This window comes from Cygnus olor, chromosome 2 (genome assembly GCF_009769625.2).
Source record: "Cygnus olor isolate bCygOlo1 chromosome 2, bCygOlo1.pri.v2, whole genome shotgun sequence".
Classification (NCBI taxonomy): domain Eukaryota; kingdom Metazoa; phylum Chordata; class Aves; order Anseriformes; family Anatidae; genus Cygnus; species Cygnus olor.
The window spans coordinates 12,423,508-12,443,696 of NC_049170.1; the positions used below are offsets into that span (position 1 = coordinate 12,423,508).

General features: G+C 35.3%; 1 long non-coding RNA gene across 1 annotated transcript; it reads left to right on the forward strand.

Annotated features, from left to right (window-relative positions):
- The first annotated feature begins 436 nt into the window (after positions 1 to 436).
- LOC121065797 lies at positions 437 to 9,313 on the forward strand. The gene is made up of 4 exons (XR_005817314.1): positions 437 to 532; positions 2,966 to 3,015; positions 7,512 to 7,562; positions 9,009 to 9,313. It is a non-coding gene; the product is annotated as an uncharacterized LOC121065797 (long non-coding RNA).
- Positions 9,314 to 20,189: the final 10,876 nt, after the last annotated feature.

Here is a 20,189-nt window from a genome sequence, read left to right on the forward strand (position 1 = left end):
ATGTAGAAGGCAGGATACGTTATAAAATAAAAAATGGATGGCCGAGGAGGAACAGCTGCAGAGTCCTTCTGAGTATTTCTGTAGTTATACTAGATTTTCTCTGCTTTGGCCTTGTTGACTGTTTATTTTAATGGATTTCTCTTTCTACTATTTCCTCACATGAGGTTCCTCATAGTGGCTTACCTCACTTTTTCTTCTTTTCATTGCACCTCCCTCCCTCACTGCCTTTCCTTTCAAGTTCACTCCTATCCTGTCCCCTTAAAATGACAGGGGAAAAATATATTAATAATAATAATAATAATATATAATCTGTGCCATGCAGATTTTATTTTATTTTATTTTATTTTATTTTATTTTATTTTATTATTGTATTGTATTATTTTTTTTTACCTTTTTTTGTTCTTCACTTTGTGTCCCTGACTGTTCTGAAAGCATATGAAGGAGGCACCGTGCTGAATTCACAATGAACAATTTTCATTACTTAAAAAGAGAAAGTAAGCATCTGCCATAATGACAGCATTTGGGGCCATTGGTGAGTAAATTTTTGGAAAAGAAGGAGTAGTCTTTCTATCCTACTTTCTGAAAGGGGATAAAACAACTTTCTTCCTTGCTCCTCTAGGGAGCTAAAAGAATTTGTCACTGATAAGGAAGTCATTTAGAAGGCATTTCTAGGATATCAGTCTGGCTTATAAGCAGCACAGCAGGAACCATATCAAGGAGACCAAAGCAATTAGCAAGCAAAAGTCAGTTCCCTGTAGAGACTGAAATATGTTTGAATTCTACTACTAGCTGGCCAGTTCTGAAATTTCGACTGAGTTTTCTTCCTGGGTAAATAGGCCATCAAACGTTGTACTTTTAAAAAATGTTAGAAATGCAAAGCATGTATGACAAACATAGGTAATACATTTAATTGATGAAGCAGTGCAGACACTTCAACCCCTTAATTTAGGACCTGTATTCTGGAGAGTTTAGTGGCTCCAGTTCCCATTAATTCAATAGCTATTAATTCAATACCATATCTACATTTCCAGAAATTTTGCTTTTAGACATAAAAACAGCAAGAATAGGGATGTAGGGTCCAAAATAGATTTGGTGCTTCTTCATACTCATTTAATCTTCTGCAAACACTTTCATTATAAGCCTGTTTTTTTCTATTCATTGAAATACTTTTGATGAGTGAGGTGGAAGTTTCTGTAAAAGTATGTAATTTTATTCCCAAGTGGTTTCTAACATTACTGCTTGTTAGCAACATCTCAAATGTTCATCATAACATTGTCAGTATTTCTCTATTTGTGATCATTTTTCATTGTTAGTGACATCAAAATATTTGTTGTGCAATCAATGTATTCTTTACCTCAAGCAGTCAAATAAATTTTGTAATTTGATTATAGGGACCTGGAGCCGCTCAGTAAGCATACTAAAAAGTTTACCTCTAAGTTTGATCAGAAACCTAGGTCGTTTTCCTAATCTGAGGGTGAATCTGACTTCTCTAGTCAGGTTTCTTTCCTACATAGGTCATTCTGGACCTGGACAGAGTTGGAGGGGAAGTACTGATCTTTACACTCTAGTTAGAGTAGAAAGCAAATTAAATTTTGAAAGAAAAGGACAAAGAATGAAAGGAGGGGAATCAGAACAGATTCATGAAACAGAGAAAGACAAAACAAGATTTTGCATATGTTAGGTTTGCTTTTTTGGTGGTTTGGTCATAATATTAAAACAATTTAGTCTGTGGTACTGTTCTTTGCCCAAATCTGTTCTATGAGGCTGAAGAAGAAAGCCCTGAGATGAAACTAAGTACATACAGGCTTTTGCAAACTCTTTACATGACATTCGGTAAAACAGAAGTGGATTGGCTTGTTCCATCATTATTTATTCTAAACTATATCTTATTTCTAACATATACGTCTTTGTTTTTCAGACTTCCAGATCTGAGCCTTTTCTTTTTTAACAGATATAATCTTGACAGCACTGGCAGTGTATTATTAGATACTTTTTTAATTATCCCACTGTTTGGGGCTTATTTATTTCTAATTTTGGCTTTTTAAATATTAATGTTGTGATTCAGTTTGCTAAACCATCACACCCACCAACGTCTGCTGCATTATTTACATATCCAGTGACATGATGTCATCATACAAGGATGCCTTAAACAGCATTAGACACAAATATTTAGATGACTAAATCAACCTCATGTCTAGTCTCCACAGATAGTGAGTACTTCTACAGACTTTTCCATGGGATGATTCATCCCATCTACCTTAAATCTTAAATCTTCCTTTATCATCTTTTGGTCTGTGAGGGCCTACTCTCACCCACACTGCCCTTCTAGAGCTGCATATCTGTCTCTATTAACCATAGAACAATTTAGACTAGATGGTTAATTTTCAGATTGTTGAAATTAGATGAGAAGAAATCTAGCCCCTGTATGTCTACCCTACTCATTTTATTGACGTTCATTGTTATAGGTTACAGGTTACAGCGAGCTTGCACTCTCTTAGAATTGAACTGAAAAATAATGTATCTTTCCTTCTGTAATCCTTATGTGTGCGCCAAGAAAATATCATCTGGGGCATTGTTACTGTATTCAGGACATGTCTTACCAAAATATAAAGAGCAAACTATTTTCATATATTTCAAGGTGTTGTTCAGCTGTCATGGAGGATACATGATAATGTCATGAATTAGGGCATAAATCATGTCAATAATTTTCAGGGACTCTGACTGTTATTGCTAAATCATATGAAATACTACTAATATTTTCACTGTATTTCATACTAAATATATACTACCAATATCCTCACAGTTTCCATTTTTTATCATATGGAGACATATTTGATATTACCACGGGTATAGTCATAAATGCGGAAATTTGCTATAAGCAGTCACATAACAATTTCAAACATCTTTCTTAGGATATGAAGAGGTCAAATACATGAAAAGTGATATTTCTTTTCTAAATCACCAGAACTGGAACAAGAAGAAGCAAACCTAGGAAGATATTATCCCATTCCTGAGGTATGTCTATTGTGCAGTTTCAGTTCAGTGCAGGGATGACCTACTTAGCTTTAGGCGAGAGAGCTAAATACTAAGTCATCACACCAGAAAATCTGGTATACTCCCTATATCTTGCCAAGAAGCAAAGTAAATTAACCCTATTCCAAGCCTGATGTTGCACAGTTTCTGCTATCCAAGACAGTTTGTTTGAAATAAATGTAGGAATCTTCCCCCTATAGTCATTAAAATCTACTGTTTTAGTATTATTTTTATATGTTCTTTCCCCTCTGTTTTTTCTAGGATTTTTTTTTTCTTTTCATCTAAATAAATGACCTGCTTATGATGTCCACCTATATCAATCTCTATATAAGTATTGCTTAGATGTTTGACATTTGCAGGCAGTAGAAATACAGATTTTTAAACCAGAGATGAAAAGACTATAGCTACCCCAATAGAGCTGTTTTATTTGGCATCACCTGTATTGCCAGGGGCTGCATAAGAAGTGCCTTGATGTATTTATTAGATGTTGTTTGTGTTAAGAATATCTCTTGATACTGGTTGTAAAAGGTTATTCTGCATCATGTTAATGCACAAATCAAAATTTGTAAATACAGACTGACAAATAAGGTTGTTGACAATGTTGCCGCTGGGGAAAGAAAAACACTGTGTTTATGAAAGGAATTCCTCATGCAGAAAACTGACACCGAAAAACCTGAACCAGATGAGGGACATGAAAATACCTCCAAAATATATTGCCCAGTGTTGAATCATGTAAAATGTTTTCTGTAGAACACTGAAGAAATGCTTCATAATGAATGACTTAAAAAAAAGCACACCCATAAACATGTAATGGGCTCTTTGCATCATCACTTCACAACATACCTCAGTTTTGAAATTAAATATATTTTCAGATTTATACTTGAGAATGCCTAATATTGATAGGTAAAGACAAATGAGAGAGTATGTCACTGACACAAAAATAAAGGTAATACCAAGTTTAAAATTAAGATGCTTATTCATAATTTCTCAGTGACACAGTGGAGTCATATTATGTTCACTGTCAGAGAACAGAGCTCCTTTGTAAGTAAAAGTTTTGCTCGGTGTGTAGCTACAGGGCCACCATGGTTCAGCCTTTTCTGTAGTCCAAAAGAAAACAAATGCAGAGACATGGAAATGAAGTACTATACCAAATTCTCAACTGCTGAAAGTCCCTATAATCTGATGTGAGACAGAAATTATAATTGGAAAGTCAGTTCCAATATTAAAAAATATTTATGACTGTCAAAGTAGAGATGGGTACACTTTGTATAACTATATCTTATTGCATTAAAAAGAATGAATAGAGAGTTATGACTTCTGACAGTATTACCAAAATAATTTTCTCTTCCCATGTATGTTTGCATTAATTCACTGACACAAGGTTGTGCACATGTTGTGCAAAACTCTATTGTTCAAATCAACAGCATTATATTTAATACCGACAAAGTATAACATTAATGTTGGTTACTAGATCCCAGTTACTTCTATTATCTAAATGCTTGTGAAAAGGCAACATTTTCATGTTGTGGTACAGAATAAATTGCAATGACTGTAAAAGATATGACTTGCAATAACATAAGGATTCTTTTTCATATTGATGATTTTTTCACAAACTGTATCTATAGCCTAGACCCAGAAGGGATGTAGGGATTATGGTGCTAGATACCACCACCAGAGTAGCCTCAGTCAGAATTGTCAGTCAGAATCCAGAGTCCAGAGTCCTCAGTCAGAATGTAAGTTTATCTATGAAAGAGGGAAAAATTGATACCTTAGCATAACAATCTAGCTACACTAAAAGATGGATTCAGTTCATTTGCCTGAAGGTAGGATCCAAGTGCTCTTTGAGACATCTTAAGGTATATTGCCTAGCTTTCACCCACCTGTAGGTCCAGAAAGACACAAACCTCACTCATGTTTCTTACCAACTGGCCCAGCATGTCTTAAATAGACATAGCTTCCTGAAATCCAAACTTTACTCATGCCTATTTCCCAGAGGATTCCCCTTTAAAACGAGGGAAACGAGAAAGAAGCAAAACAACAACAACAAAAAAGTTCTGTGTATTAAAGAAACACTTTCTAGTTATCGTCTGCAGCCATAAGCATTAGAAGATCTCTCTTCTCCTTTTAAAGTGAAGATGAAAGTTGGATACCTGCATTCTGTCTTAAATCCTGAAAGTATATCCTTAAGAAGTCATCAAAATAAATACAAGACAAGCAGTGAAGATTTGAAGGAATCTTCCTTAATTACTTATTCAAGAGGGTCTCTGAGATATGTCTTAGAATAAGCTTCAGAACAACTAAAATGCTGAGTGAATAAAAGGCTCCATTCATTCATTCATCCATCACCTGGAGTTTTTTTCCTGAGGATCTTTCAAAAATTGAGAGTGCTTTTTGGCCTTTTCCCCCATTTTTGTCCCACAGACTAGCTGTTAGAAAAAATCATAAGAACGTAACTATAGAAAGATAATTTAAATCTAATCTTGGGTAGAAAACCTCCCAACCTATACTTTCTTGGAGACAGCCCTAACTAAATAATGCATTAATCTCCCCTAAAGAAAATTTCACTGGTGAGAGTCCTCAAATATTACCTTCTTGATCCAATGACTTGACTTAAACAGATGACTTTTGTATAAATGAAAATTTCTGTCCTTGTCTCCTTTGATGGAATATTCAACAAAAACTATAAGTGAAAGACTGGGCTATGAAAGTGAGTGAACATTTTATATGCTGTATCCCATGTGGTCTGAGAATACTTGTTGATCAGACTATGTTTGTGTCTTTGGCTGACAAATATTTTGGATTGCAATTGGATATAAAAGGTAAAATATTGATATTTTCTGTTTTTAATTATTAAAATTAACTCTGAGAAAAGGCATCATATCCAAATACATGGGAAGACCTGTGCTGCTTACTTTAGGTCACTCGACTCAATGTTTTTTACAGATGGTTTTGTTCACATTCAGGTCCAAAATATTACTATTGGGCATTTTGGTCTTGCTACAACAGATAAATCTGACTACTTTCTGGTGGTATTGGAACCATTATGTATATGTAAAAAAGTGTATGTTTTGCAACCTTACATATGTTGTTCATAATCACTTATTTGCATAACATCTTAATGAGAGGCATAGAAGCAAACACCAAGCAAAAAGAGAGAGAGAGTAAAAAGTATGAAGAGGGCTTCAAAATAAAATAATATTGAGATTTTAAATTCCCAGAGGATTTTCAGTCAGGTATTCAGAAGGAAAAAAAATAAAAATTAAATCCACACGTGCCATTTTCTGCTTACTAAGAAAAAAAAAAAATAAGGAGAAAAGAAATCTTACTTTTCCCTCAGCTCTCCAAATGTTGTACATTATTGCAAATTATAAGCATAGTTTGTGGAACAAAGTAAAGCAGCCAAAAAATGAGCATAGTGTTTCACTAAATTATTCATTTAATCATTATTGATCTCAGATGAATTAGTAAATGGTGTGCTCTAGCTGAGCACAAAGTTATTCATCTTTGATTTTAATCTTAGAGGAAGCTGAGGTACATTATATTAATGAAAATCACAACAAAACACAATAGGCAATCTCCTCACAAAATGTTTAACAATGTAAATTAAGAAACTGGTTATGTTCATATATAGTTCAATAACAAAAATCAAAATTGTAACATTTGCGCTACAGTCTAATCAAGATGATTTAGGAAAAACATAAGGTGGAAAAAATATTTTAAAGAAAGTTGCAGCCTTCTGTGGGTAGCTTTACTGGGACTCTGGAGGATTCTAGAGTTCTAGATTAGACCACAGCCACAGCACTCAGGCTGTTAAATTTCTGTCTAAAAGGAGCTAATATAATTTCATTTCCAGTGTACTGTGTTTGTTGTGCTCAAAAGGCTGATAGTAACTGCAAATCATATAGGGTTAGATCCTTCCCCCCCCCCCCCCCCCCCCCCAATAAATAAATAAATAAAATTATTCGAATATTGAGGCACTGGGCACTGAGATCCTCACTGCCATCTGAGTCCTGGTCAGAATGTCACACCAAACAAGGAGGGCTCCCAGGATTCACACAGGAAGAAAAACCAGTTTTAGCTAGGCTATTAACAAAAACTTGTTTTGATTCAATCTGGAGAAAGAACACCATGGTCCCAGAAAATTCTGTGAATATACGAAATGCATATACTGTTTGGGTACTTGAAGTTGATTTAGATCTGTATATTCAAGGATGTCAAAATCAGAAAACTGTCTTGGAAACCCCAACACAAAAATATGTGAGTAATACAACCACCACCATTATAGTACAGTTGTGCAAGAGAAGCAGTAAAAGATCTGATTTCACATGGAAAAAAAAATAAAATAAAGCTGTAGATGGCTGTAAATGAGTTCCCATTTACTCCATCCACTGAAGCTCTATATTAACTCTCTTCAATCCAGCCTTCAGGGCCTGCTAAATAACAGAGAAAAATGTTATCTGTATTTTTTTCTGTTGCAGTTTATTCCCTTATGAAGTAGGGCTGAGCAGATTCAGTACAGCATCTTTCAGGTATGAAGTAGAAACAAACTACACATGGGCCTAATTATTAAGTGTTCTGAGTTAAATGCCTGCAACTTTCAACAAAAGGTTTCTGTTGTGTCTTGAAATTTTGGTACAATTCTTGGGAATACACTTGTGCATTGGGTGGAAGGTGTTGAGTCCAGTAAAATATTAATATTGTGATACTTCTTACAGTCAGAACCTATGCATAACCTTTTCAGTAACAAGAAGCCTGTAAATTGATTGATTGTTTTTATCCTGTCCACCCAAAGCTAATTTAGCAGACAGTTTATAGGGAGAACAATAGAAGCTTACTTGAGAAACTAAATTATGGGCAGAAGGTGCAAAACCCAAGAGGTAATATTTGCTTTTCAGCTACTGAAGCTGGATGTACTTTGTCTTTAAGTTTGACATAAGGCATTCAGATGATGTATTAATGCAGTGAAAATCTACACCATGTTTCACACAAATACAGACAAACTTAATTTTTTAATCCCTAAATAATGTTTTTAGTTCAAGAAAGCATTAAAAATTCCTCAAATTAAAGGTATTTTCCAGAGATTTGCCATGACTCAAAATACTTTCAACTTTTAATTCATTGTTTATGAATGTTAACATGAAGACACAAAAAATGTAGGTAAATCATCAGCTCAAACACTACATACATTTGACTCACTATCTACTTTGCACATGCTATACTAGTTGGCACTGCAACGTGTGTGACTGTTCTTTTACCTCTTGTTATAACACATTGCTCTGATAGGAGATGCTATAAGGTTTGCTGTGGATTTACATCTAATAATTAGAGAAAAGTCTGAGAAAATAGTAAGTCAGAGAAAATAGTACTAGAAAAAAAAAAGAATGAAAATTTTGAGAAAGTGCTCAGACTCCAATTCAATACAACACTTCTTGTCGTAAGACTAGAGATACTCAGTTAAAGTTGAAAATCAATAAGGTAAGACACAAGTCAACTCTTTGTTTATTAAGACTTTCACAGCTTTATTGCATGTGAAATCAGAATTCTTTCCATTTCTCTTGTAGAGTTGTAATATATGATTATTATATTATATTAGGTAATTTATTAATCACAACCCAGAATGGATTTTATGTAGCTCTTTTTTTTTATTTTTATTTTTTATTTTTTTAAACAAAGTTTCATTTCATTGGGGCATTTTACTCTGCATATTTGGAACTTGTAAATTTATGTGCAAAAAAAAATTCAGAGCCATTACAGGAAGGCTCCAGCTGGATGAATCAGTTGCCTGTGCTGATAGTGACTGTTGGATTAGCAGACAAAAATTGCTAAGTGGGAAAAACAAATATAATCCAAAGGAACTGAAAGCACAAAAATGATTTATTTTTTATTAGTGGGCTGAAATTTCCTGACATGCTGTATATGCACTTACTTCAGTACTATGCTAAATTTAATGCACTGGTAATGTTTTTCTTCTTCAGCTATTGATTGCTAAACCAGAGCATCAGCAACCTGAACAGTTTGCTGGCCTTGTCTGTGATTCACAGACACAGCTAGATGGACTGCGTCATGTGCCCTGACAAAACTACCTCCTGAACAGGAGACCTTCAAGTGGTTATAAATCATGACTGGAGGTCAGGAAAGTCAAAGTGGAAAAAACTCAAAGCAGTCTTATCACCTGATAAGAAGAAAGCTGGAAAAGTACACAATGATAAATTCATTTTGAAAAAATAACTGTGCAGTAAATGCATAACATTGTTTTCAAAACTCAGAATAAATGTCAGAGTTGACTCAGTCAGTCCATATCTCCCTATCTCTGCTGCCACAGTTACACTTTTTGAGAGAGGCTGGACAGTGAAATGTCAGGGGCGAAATCAGGTAAGAAGTAGATACCTTCTGTTTTGTTCAACAGCAACCCTGCCTTTTTATTTCAAAGTTTCTAGTAAAATATGTTCAGTTAGGAGTAATGGACTTTTAAGTACTAATAGGTGAAATCCAAGATAAGCTGCATAAGGCCAGAGAAAGGTCTTTACCTCTGAAACTCAGACGTGTGATGAACACTAACTACTCCGTTGCTGCTGATCAGAGGAGAGTAAAGTTTGCCTTAAGTGGGAGAATCCTTCTTTCTTTTACAACTATATCAGCTTGTGCCTGTGGTAAGAGCTAAGCTGAACTGACACAGTTGTGTACCAGAAGTGGAACATCTATTTGATCACCATCATGCTTCAGCCAAGGATACTTGAAGACACTGATGTCTAAGTATCTATTCCTAATGTGGCTCTCTCAAGATCCTCTCTGGAGAGTATTTGTCTTCTTCTTCCCTTGGAACAGGGTGAAGGTTTCCACACAAGTCTTGAGTTTTTCTAAAAATGGATTCCCAATTTTTCCTCTTCTCCTGAAGGAGAGGTTTTTTGTTTGTTTGCTTGCTTGTTTTGTTTGTTTTCTTTCCCTGTATTAATATAAAACACATACAAAAAGGAATCAAATGTAGTTTGCTATTAATGTTTTATATTGCTGTTTTCACGTAATCATATCTGCTGCTTTGCTTTTCCAGAGTGCCTATAACAACAGCTCTTTCAACATTTCAGATTTTCAAATAGAGGCATACAAGTTTCTCACAAAACAAGGACTCCCTTTCTCTCTCCAAATCCTTCTTTCTACTTTTTTTTTTTTTTTTAAAGAGGACAAAAATGAAACATGAAGCGTCATGCTTCACTTATTGGTCATATTCAGGTTGCACAAATCATTCTGGAAAGAAATAAAACTGTTACATTAACTCCAGGTAGAAAGTAAAGAACTAATATTTCTTTTAAAGTAGAAATGCTCCTAGATTTTACCAAATATGTAGGTTAGATCTGTCTTGTCCTGCCCCAGTCAAAATAACATGCCAAGTAACATGCCAAGTTCCTTTGCAGATGGCTGCACCAGTGCTTCTCCAGCTCTTCTAGTGAGTGACATGGCAAGCTGCTCCACATATATTCCCATATCTACATATATATCATAAACAGAAAACAGCTTTCATGTTGGACCCCCTGCTCCGTTTTGTCTTTTTTTTTTTTTTTTTCTTAAGGTATTAGCTGGGTACCCAGAAGGGCTCCTAAAGGTGTCAGAAAGTAAAAATAAAAAAAAAAAAAATAGCCTAGGGAACAGTCCACAGATAAGATGACTTGGACCCTAAAGGTATATGAAAATAAAATTACAGCAGATTTATTTAGAACCATAGAATGGTTTGAGTTGGAAAGGTCCTTAAAGGTCATATAGTCCTAACAATTTTTTTTTATTATTATTATTTTTTTTTTCTCCCACGTCTATCTGTCCTCTTCATTTCCTTAGTGACATTTCACAGGTCATATTTCACTCACACTCAGGCCAGAGGACCTATCTGGCAGTGATGCCAAGTAGTGTCAAAGATTTCTTGGTCCTGAACTCCGTGTCAGTCAGTCATTTTCACTTTCATGGTGAGCATCTTTATGTGGAAGGGACATTGTGGTCCATCTCACCCACACTAGACAGTGCTGTTCAAAGTGTGTGTGAAGGAACCTGCTGTCTACAGGCAGAGATGCATTACAGATTAATTTGTCCTTGTGAAAAGGCTGTGTTCTGCTCACTCACAATCCTGTCCATGTAATGCTGTGTAAATAATATCAAGAGATTTTCATCTTTTTTCAGTGTTAGAAACTGATTAAATCAAGCTAGATATTGATTAACTTTAACATATACACCAATGCATTAGTTTAAGAAATGCTAGAAGAATACTTCATTAATGCTAATAACATTCTCTTCTGGAAAACAGTTCTATGAACTTTTTTCAGCTTTGGTAGAATCAGACATTTTTCAGAACATACTTCCAGGTCTATGTATGGGAATGTTCAAAAACATTTTTTTCTGGTGATATTCCACAATCTCATTGTCAGTTCACTCATAGTAGTAATATCTTGTTCAATACATGGTAGAATATCTTTGTCTTGCTCAGGGAAAAAGTGGCTGTCACTAAAGTGGTTGTCACAAAAATGTGAAATTTTGCTGCATTGCAGGAGAGTGTCCTTTTGGACCTTATAATAAGAATAGCTAACATGTTAAAAGGAGGGGGCGGGGGGGGAGTAGAAAGGTAAAATGATGCTACTCTATAGGGTTTTGTTTCAAAGAACATCAGCAATTCCTATTAATTTCAGTAGACATCAATGTCTCTTAGATCTTCAATGCCAATTAAAGGGCAGATTCCCCAAGTGATGTGAGTTGGACTTTTTCCAGTTAAGTCAATGGATGTATTCCGTCTGCCTCAGGTCAGGATAAACATTTCAGATATGTGCTTATTTAATTTTTACAAAAGACATACTTAGTGCTTTTAACTTTGAGCTTAAATTTAAATTAACCTTAGCAATTATATTGTCCATATGATCATGTATTGACACGTTTTTTGCCTTTTCTTGTTACAAGTTATACATGTAGTGTTACTAGTTCAACACCTTTCATTTATAAACATCTCTTTGTTTTGTTGGCAATCTATACTTACATAAAACCTCCAACCCACAGCACTGCAGAATGAATATGGTCCTCGGTGTGACAGTGTTTTACCTCTGAGTTTTCAGTTTTCTCCACTCCCATAGTATAAGCATGCACTAGACATAAAGCCTCAGAATTTACAAGCATGCCAGGAGCTGTTGTCACCATAACCTGAAATTAAAACTGGAATAAACAAAACAATAGCAAATAACAGATGAAACAGAGAGCACTTATCAGCATGAATAAACCAAAGTCAAGAAAAAAATGCATATATTAATGTTCATGATACAGATATCAGTCACAACAGCATCCAGTAAGGCATTTTTTAGTTGATATAGGAGTTTTCTTCACAGTGTGAGCACAGAACCCACTCAAACTACCCAGAAAACAGAGAGAGAGCCTAGAACTAGAGCTAACTTCCATTGCATTTGATATATATACAGTGGTCAGAGATAATAAACATTATGGGTGTGCCTGCATGTCATTCTTATGTTCATCTGCTCCTGGGTACATCTTTGGGTGATGCCATAGCTACATCTGGGTTGTAATGTGGGTAATATGCTGTGTCAGTCAGCTTTTGAGCTGAAGATTTATCTCTGCACTATGGAATATTTTGACAGTATTTCACATAAAGAACATCAGAAAAGTGTCTGAGATTACAAATACGCCTAACAACTTAAGAGATGAGGCCAAAATGCAAAAGAATTAAATGAACAAGGGCAACATGAAACACTTTCCATAAGGAAGGAGAAACAGCATATAAATGGAAAAGGCTATATATAATGTAGGAAAAATGAAAAATAAAAATTAAAGAAGAAGGAGGAGGAGGAGGAAAAAACAAGAAGGAGAAGAATCTGGGCCTTAAAGCAGATCAGCTGGAAAACTAGAGTAAGTGCTATAATGTTATTATCAAAAGGAAAAATCTAATTTAGGATTATTAAAAATCTAATACTGGGGTAAGATATGAAAAGATACCGTATCTCTTCCTTAGGATCTGGTTAGACAACTGTTGTCATATGTTTCTAGCTGTGGCAACTTTTAAAAAAAAAAAAAAGGAAATTAATCTGCATCCTAGAGGATGGAAGCACATAAGACATATGGAAAGCATGTCTTGTTAAAAAAAAAAATGCAGCTTTGAAAAAAATGTAGCAAAAGAAAATGTTGGAAAAAAGGTATCTACCTATTATGTAAAAATCAGGAGTCAGCCATTCTAGTAGTGGGAAGGAATCAGTGAATCAGTCAAAATAAAGGTTCAATCTAGTAGGACTTATGAAAAACTTTTGGTTAAATTATCAAGCTATCTGGAGTTGCATTCCCTGGATTTAAAAAAAAAAAAAAAAAAAAGTATTTGTCCTGGATATTCAGTTACATTTAGCAGTTTTCATAATTTCATAGGTGTTTTCCATCTCTTTTTTAACTATACAAGACGTGACATAACACACATTTTTATGTGGCATAAAGTTAAATTATTAATTTAAAATGCATGCTCTTCTTTTCTAAAAGGAAGAGAGAGAGCATGCCAGGAGGGTAAAACTGGAATACCAATGAAATCCACTGTAGCTGAGAGAATCTAGCCCTAAATGAATGATGGACAAAGTTAAAAACCTCAGTTAAGTGTTTCTGGTGATAGATAACAAAACACTTAGGTCAAAACACATGACTTTAACATGACTCCCATTCCTAAACTGTTGCCCTATTTGAAATGCTAAGTATACATTATGGGATGTTTATGAAAAAAAAAAAAAAAAAAAAAAAAAAAGAACATGTAGAACATGTAGGAATGAGAAATGAAACTCCAGCAACAAAGGGATTGCAAAATGATTAAAATGTGCTTCTGCTGTTGCCACTGTGAAGTGTCTGAATTGTGTGAATCAAAATCGGATGCAAATAGCAGGCATAATTTTAGTCAATAGGACAGTGAAATAATGTCTATGAGATGATTGAACATTCCAATTATGTAAAGTGTATGAAGGGTGGAAATCTCAGATGACAAACTAAAGAAGCTGTATAACGGAATAGTTCAAAAATCCTCAGTTTTGCATCTTACGCCCTCATCTCTTTTTCTATAACAGTTGCTTGATTTTGAGGTACTTTAAACTGGCTAGCTTCAGGTAAAAAAAAAAAAAAAATAAAATGACAAAAGAAAAAGCCAAACTACCTCCAAAACAAAGAAAAACAAAAATATGAAACTGAAACCATCTATGTTGCTTATGCTGGATCTCCAGTCCAAATCCCCTGAATCAATGGTTCTATTTATTTATTTATTTATTTATTTATTTATTGCGTTTTTCCCATGGCAAATAAACTTGAAAAAATACCACTACCTTAACTAAAAAGTTCATAAACATGGCTCAAGAGGTTTTTTATCATCCAAATCTAATCATCTAATAAGTATTAACTCTTTTAAGAGAAATCTCAGACTGGATATTAGCAAAATTTTCTTTACTGTGAGGGTGGTCAAACTCTGGCACAGGCTTCCTAGAGAGATGGTTGATGCCTCATGCCAGTTAATGTTCAAGAGTCTTTTTAGTAATCTCCCTAACAATATGCTTTAATTTTTCATTAGCCCCGAAGTGGTCAGGCAGTTGGACTTGATGATCTTTGTACGTCCTGTCCAACTGAACTACTCCATTCCATTCCATTCCATTCCATTCCATTCCATTCCATTCCATTCCATTCCATCCCATCCCATCCCATCCCATCCTATCCTATCCTATCCTAAAAATAATGAAAATATTATTTAAAATAATAAACACGTGGTAGAGATATATTCAGTTTTGTCAATATCAAAATGAGACGTTGCACTACTTCATACTGTTTTTTGAAACATCATCTATATTTTTTAGCATTATGGACTTTGAGAATCCCCTTCCTTTCTCTGAAATCAGAGCATTGCTGACATGAGCAATGACTGATTGTTCTGGGCACCCTTACCACTGATCAAGAGTTAAAACATTTTTCAGAGGACAATGCAAGACCTTTCAGTCCTGGACAGTTCCTGGTGAATCCTTGTCATGAGTGAGACAGAATGAATAACAAGCTGTAGTGGATCTGGATCCTGAGACTTATTTAAGACCTACCAAAATTAAGGCTTTCTCCCCACTTGATTATTTCACACACTCACACGCTCATTCACTTGCCAAAGTCACATTCACTCAAGTCTGGACTTCCCACTGATGGGAAAACAAAGCAGAGTTGTGTCAGCTTTATGCCATGTAGCTGCCCACAGTTTTGGGTCTTGGGCATCCTATTGTGTTTATTGGTGCATTTCATCTCTTACCGTTTGCCAGGACCTTCTCCCCACTTTCTAGATTGTTTTTCTCCATTTAAACACTCATTTTGTAAGAAACATGTGATCAGACTGACCAGTGATTGTTCTTTATGTCTCAGTAAGTGAAGGATTCAGCGTATATCACTTCTTTTTAGTCCAGGTGTTACCAGAATTCACGACCACCCTGTAACAGTTTTAGGTAGCAGGCAGCAGGCTTGTACTTGAAGGTGCAAATATTCTGTTTCAGACTTTCACACACATTTATCCACTATCTGTAAACATTCACTAAAATCTAAAATATTTTGCACCTATCACAACCCTTCAGACTGGATCCTTTCTCCTTTTGACTGCTCAGAGAGCCTTCAACTCCTTAAATATGTGTTGTTGTTGTTGTTTTTGTTCTTGTTGTTTGTTTGTTTGTTTGTTTTCTAAGGGAAGTTCAAGAGTGGAGAGGGATGCCTGACCTCAACCCAGAATGGAAGCTGGGCACAGCAGGGTGCTTGCAGTCACCACATCCCTTAGTACAGATACACTACTTGCTCCTAATCTCTCTTCGGAGGAGTTTGTTTCTGATTGACTATGTGGGGTGGCTGGGGAAATGAGCTGTGCTCAGCTAAAGTTAGCTTTTGTGAATGCTCTTTCATACCATCACTTATACTAATGACTTCAACAGAATGGTTCTGACAAAAATTCATTTCTCATCTCTTAGGCACCTGTGCATTTTTGCTAAATCTGAGCTTAAGTCTATTTCAAAAATAAGGGTCCTATATTGCTAAAGAACTTTTGAAAAATGTTACAAACTGACACAATTTTCAAAGGCCTACATAGATACAGGCCCATTTAAATCTGCTCAGGCAAATTAAAGCTTGCAAAATGTATATATAAAACACTTGCAGAAATAGCTTTAACTATTACATAGTCCTATTTCTCCCCTTTTAAGTGGTATTTCAGCTTCTGCTTGTATGTTCCTTCCCACCAGAAGCAGTACTGAGATCCCTGATGTGGCTGTATTTCCAAGGCTATCTTATCCTATTTGGGTTTACTATTCATCCCTGAAAGAGATTTCCCTTTTACTCTACTAACTTGCTTGCAGGTGTACATGAAGTTGAAGTTATGCAAGAACATTTGCCTTAAGAGGACAATAAAAGGTAAACTCTGTATGTGATCTATCCAGGATTTTCTCATGTTTTAAAGTGCCTTGACTTGCTCATGTCTGCAGGCACCCCTGGGAAACTGTGGAGAGCTCGGGATGGCTGCAGCTCCCTGATAAAAGCAAGTGAGAGATCATTCAATTTCAGGGGGCTGTATCTAAAGGACTGTTCTGGTTGTAAGGTGACTTTGATACAAAATATAACTATTTTTGATGGACCAAATTTTGCTGTCACAATCCTGTAATTTCAGGAACAGCTGAGATTTGTACCTGTGCAATTGATACAGAGCTCAACTTTTTATGTATTAGGGCAGAAGTAGCAATTTCTCCCCACCTCTCACTCCCCCGTTGTTTTTATTTTATTTTTTTTAAATTTATTTTTTTCTTTTATTTATTTTATTTATTTTATTCATTTTTACTATTCATTCCCTTTTCAACATCTCTTCTGGTTTCTTGGACGATTTTGAAACTGCTAGTTTTCAAGCTGGAAATTCTACACTTCAGAGACACAAATGTCCAAAATCATACCTCCTGAGCCTGCATTATGTCTGTGTATCAGAGTATGTTGAGTATGTATTTTTGCTAGTCTGGTTAAGATTGATGTTCCCTCATTCCTTCATAAATGGTGTCCCAGGTGTGATAAAAAGGGAGAATCTGTCCAAAGTGGCTTTAAGAGATTCACTTATTTTGGGTAAATGTTAATGTTAATGTTTAATAATAATAGTAATAATAATAATTTGGAAACTACTACAATATTTCTACTTAAATACTTTAGATAATATTTTAGCCACTTTAACAATTCAGCTACTGCAGCTCACAATACTATACACTGTTCTTGCATTTTGAAAACAAACAAAAATGCTATGTAAATCACTGATATGAAAACAATATTTTTTTTAAAACACCAAGCAATGGTTGTAATGCCACTGCTGCCACTGCAGATGATGACACATATTGGAGCAATCCCTCCAGTATCTTGAGCTGTTCCTCTCTCTTTTCTATTAGAACTTCTAGGTGAGGATTTTCTTAATACATGTAAGCCCAGAGCTTATATTGCCAAGTGGAGCCCAACTATTTAGCTAGTAGCCTCAAGAAATTGCTGCAAATGCAGAGAACTAAGATTTTAAAATAGTAGTAACCTATTACTGCATGTTTTTCACATGATAATAAACATCACAGGACATTAAGGTCCACTGAACTAGGCCCAGAAGACTAAGGTCTTATGGCTTATGTGTATTTTTAAAGGAAGTTCCATTGTGCTGTGTATGTATTCAGTATAATTATATAGGTAGTTATTTGCCTCATTCCTGAATTGTACCTACAAGCTATCTGGAAACCTACACTATATCTGTAGTATTTCACATTACTAAATCCCCAAACTGAGCATACCATTTTTTGGTAAGTGCTTTTAAATGAATGAAGTTCAATACTTTTTAGTTTATTTTTAGAGCTTATATGAAATGGAATGAGCTTGAAATAGCTCCAGGCATATGCAGTCTAAGAAAATCTGAATGTGTTCAAATGAGCCTGCCATATCCAGAAGGACACAATTAGCAGACATGGCCAGGTATAGAAGTTGCTATTAGCACATTATGTTCTTACACAATGAATTCTCCCATTAAGCCCTGCTTCCGCTAAGGGGACATGCTGTCTGAAGTGCTATAAATATACATGAATTTTTATGCTAGCTAAGGTCATATGTGGAAGTACAGTTTTCTTTAAGCACATTAATGTGCACAAAGTTTCTTCCAACTCTTGTTCTATTTTTATATTCATGCTTGCAGTTTTAGACAGTACTGCTGGAAGGTTTTTAGGAGTCTAGTCGATTACTTTTGAAATCAGTAACTTCATGGAAGCCAACAGGCTATAGTAGAAACTCAATTAGAATTCAAAAAACATTCTACTGTTTATGTTCTTGTTTTTCTTATATTTATTATTCTAATATTATTTTTACATTGGTTTTCTGTTATTAGAAACAAAAATCACTATTTATTTACCAACTATTAATAAAATGAAACCAATATTAATTAAGCACATACCAAATAAAAGTTATACTTAATGAGTACACCAGAAGTACAATAAAAACATTCAGCTACCAAACAAATTTCTAAATTGTTCCAGTGAAGTTCCTAAACTTTATTGATAAATTTGAAGTTTCTCTTTAGATAGAAAATGTGGAAAACTATAATTAATTGTTCAGGAATATCCAAAACACTCTTCAAAAGGAAAAGATTTTTTTTTTCCTCTGGGTGTTGAGTCATCCTGTATACTGCAAGGTCGTTTAGGTGGGCCCAAATTTTAGCATAAATATGCCAAGGACACTATACAACAAAAAATAATCATACTAAGGTCATATGACAAAAACTATTGCTTGTGTTGCAAATTGAAGTCTTTCCTGGGACCAGTATGAAATATATGGTGACAGTAAATAGATGTAGTTCTTCAGTTCCTTGAGTTCCTTGCTTGGAACCAGTGCTTATGTTGATGAGGGCATGGGCTGGGTGAGGCAGAGCCAGGGAGAACCCATCTGTAGCAGCTAATCACTGTTGAAGCCTATAAAGTGGCCTGTCACTCTTGCAGGTGTAGAGGTATATTAATATGTCTCTGCTCCTCCTGAGACTCCAGAAGCAATTGGGCATTTTTCTCCTTTCTCTGTCCAGCAATGCAAAAGTAATAAGCTCTGTGCTCAAAACAGGGAGTTTGTTTTTTTTGTTTGTTTGTGTTTTTTTTTAGTGATGACCCTGAACTAACTGAGTGGAGGAGAGATGAGTAGGCACTGAATTTACATTCTGAGAGGCTTACGTCGGTGTTGCAAGCACTTTCTATCCTGCTATCCCAGGCAGCTGGGCCAATAACAGCAATGATAATGTCCTCTTCTCTGCCACCATAAAGTTTCTTATGGGTACAGACTACTTGCTTCAGCTTTGTGTTTAACAACACTGTAATCTCTTCCCGTTTTTTGGTTTCAGAAGCCAGTCTTTAACAAAATGTATGCTATGTCTTAACTTCCTTGCTTCCATCTTCTCCAAACCCCTATTTTTGAGAAAAACATACAGTGGCAACACCCTTTTTTTTTTTTTTTTTTTTTAAATCATACCTCTCTTCCTATACCACCCAGGGGCTATATTCTGAAAATGAGTAAATTCACAGCTCTGGGCATGACCCAAACCATCCAAATCTTTGCATCACGGTTACCGTTTGGTTTGAGAGGTTGCGAACATTTATTCACATCTCTCTTTTAAATTAGACAGTGGAGAGCTCTGAACACAGGTCCTATGCATCCTCGGTGTCACTGTCACACTGTCAAAAAAAATCTTTTTTTTTTTATGTGACAGTGGCCAGGCTTGACTGGGACATAGAACACCTAAATATGCTTCACTGAAGCATATCTTAATATGTAGAGGTGTCTGGTATTAATATGTAAGAATGTCTGAGCACCAAAGAGCATCTCAATACATGTAAGCAGAGAGACTCTCTTCAACATTTTCTGCTTGCTTGCACAGGATGCTTTCACACAGGATCCATTTTAAGCATGTTTTCTACACCCTGTCGTAGAAAATTTCTCTATGTATTGAGACTACCAGGAAAGCCTGAATTTAAAGGTTTTGTTTATTTTCATGTCTGTTTGTGCACTAAGTACAAAGTCATGGAGGTCAGTTTGTGGAATTGGTTCATTAACACCTGGTATTTGTTGACATGCACAACTCTAGTAAGACATTTATTTTGCAAATCAGTTCC